The 2,689-nt window shown below is 42.4% G+C and overlaps 1 pseudogene; it reads left to right on the forward strand.

The window, feature by feature from the left end:
• Nucleotides 1–992: 992 nt before the first annotated feature.
• LOC127529324 (uncharacterized) lies at nt 993–1,922 on the forward strand (annotated as a pseudogene).
• Nucleotides 1,923–2,689: the final 767 nt, after the last annotated feature.

A 2,689-nucleotide genomic window follows, 5' to 3' on the forward strand; every position in this document is an offset into this window, starting at 1 on the left:
TTCTCACTCTTCTTTCCTCCTTCAACATCATACAGCTCCATACCCACCCACTCACAAGGCTGGAAACCTCATTCTCTCACGTGACTGCTCTCCCACAAATGCAACTGTCACTGCTCTACACATGTCTGTCCACTTTTCATGCAGTTCTCTCTGCTGCTTCCCTCTTCTTACTCCCACCCCCCCCACTGTATCCTTCCGCCAACACCTTTGCACACCCCCTCCCACCGATTTCTCTTCCATGGTGTCCTCTGCTCTCCTTCCTCTCGACCACTTCTCCTGTCTTGACACCAACACTGCCATAAATATCCTATACTTAACTCTGTCTTCCTTACAATGTTTGTCCTTTCTCTTTCTGGCCTGCATGCGAAATACCCTCCTTTTCCTGGCTTTCCAAAGCACTCTGCAATCAATGGACTAACCTCAGGACAGGAAATAGAGGAAGTCAAAGTCCCTGACAGACCTGGCTAGGTATTAATTCCTCCTTGCATCCATTTCTTCTGTCACCATCAACGCTAAGGTAAGGTTTTTTCAGATTAGAATTAACAGCACTACTGATACACAGTCTGTTCTCTGCTGTCACTTCCCTTCTTATCCCTCCTCCGCCTGCTCTCCCAACCCCCTTGTCTGCTGATGACTTTGCCTCCTTTTTGCAGGATAGGGTGGGTGCCACCAACAATCATGACGTTCTCACCCTTGCTACCACCCACTATGTCTCCTTCTAAGCAACATCTAAAATTCTCCACATTCTCTCCACTCTCTGACACCGATGTTTCCAACCTCCTCTCCAATCACTTCACTACCTGTCCACTTGACCCTATTTCCTCACATCTCCTTCATGCTATCTCCCCTTTGAGTTGTTTCTAACCAGATCTCTTCCTTTCTTGTACAGAATGGATTGCTCGATACCAACCAGTCCGACCTCAAAAGCAACCACGTGACTGAGACGGCTGTACTAACGGTGGTTGAACACGTTACTTGCTAGAGCTGCCAACATGTATTCGGTCCTGATTCTGCTAAATCTCTCTTCTGCCTCTGACACAGTCAACCACAACATCCTTCTTACCAACCTCTCTGACACTGGCATCACTGGAAATGCTCTGACATGGTTTAAGTCCTACATCTCAGGCAGATATTACAGTGTGTCCTGGTGAGGAGAGTTGTCAAAGGCACACTGGAAATGAACAGGTATACCCCAAGATTTGGTGCTAGGTCCTCTACTTTTCACTCTGCACACCATCTCGATGGATTCCATCATCCAATCCCTTGGATTCTTTTATCTGCGCTATGCCAATGATACACAGCTGCACCTGTTCTTCTCTCCGGAGGACAACACAGTATCAGCTAGAGCCTCTGCTTGCCTTACTGATATCTCAACCTGGATGAAAGACAACCATCTATAGCTTAAACAGGCAAAAACAAAGCTTCTTGTGATCTCTGTACAGCCAGTCTCACTGTCACTAACACCTGCAAAGTCAGTATGCAACCTTGGGGTGATGATTGATGAGCAGCTTTCTTTTTCTAACCAGATTTGTATTGTTTCTTGTTCATGCAGGTTCACACTGTACAACATCCACAAGATCAGACCTTATCTGACAGAGCATACAACACAACTTCTGGTCCAGGCTTTGGTTTTGTCGCGTCTTTACTACTGCAACTTGCTCCTGGCAGGAGTACCCGTATGTGCAGTCAAGCCACTGCAAATGATCCAGAATGCAGCAGTCTGTCTTGCGTTTAACCAGCTGAGATGGACACATGTCACTTCACTCTTCAGTTCACTACATTGGCTCCCTGTAGCAGCATGCATTAAGTTCAAATCCCTGAGACATGCCTACAGAGTAATCAATGGGTCAGGAGCAGAGTATATGGAGACACTGGTGAATTGTTATATACCTGCTCGCCTACTCATGTGTGCCAGGGAATAGCATCTAGTGATGCTGTCTCTGCATGGTGTCAAGTTTCAATCCAGACTTTTTTCATGTGTAGTTCCTAGTCATTGGAACGTGCTGCCAACTTCCATCCATACTGCTGATTCTCTAAATGTATTTAAAAAGCAAGTGAAGACCCATTTGTTCTGTGAATATCTGTCGAATTGAAGGAAAAAAACAAAAACTTTTCTCTGATATTTTATATTGTTAGTTAATTTGTTATTTAAGTTTAATTGCTGAATTGTTTGTAATCTATTACTGCAAATTATTAGTTACTACAACTCTTCATTTATGGCAATAAACTTTAGTTACCTGTCCTATTACACTTGCTGAACAAACAGGAGTAGCCTAATGTTACTCAATTATGTTTACCTCTTTAGTAAGTTGCTTTGAATAAAAGTGTCTGCCAAAAAAATAAATGTAAATGTAATGCAATTTACACCTGCACATCCAACATTTAAAGTTCACAATACCAATCAGCACTCAGAGGCAATGATTGCAACTATAAAAAGAAAGATTCCAGAGCACAGAATATGGTTCATAGCTTGTGTTGCCATTTGACTGTTGAGATATGCAGTAGAGGAATGTTATTTAATAGCTGAAGAATATGCCAATATGTCTATGTGATATATATAATAGTGGTTTAAAAACTTTACTAAATGTTTCCAAAAAATAATTATGTTTCCGCATGGATAAAGTTAAGGTTAAGTCAACTCAAATACCTGATGAGAATGAATGTTTTCTTGTCAGAAATTGATTTACAT

Source organism: Erpetoichthys calabaricus, chromosome 10, assembly GCF_900747795.2.
Source record: "Erpetoichthys calabaricus chromosome 10, fErpCal1.3, whole genome shotgun sequence".
Classification (NCBI taxonomy): Eukaryota; Metazoa; Chordata; class Cladistia; order Polypteriformes; family Polypteridae; genus Erpetoichthys; species Erpetoichthys calabaricus.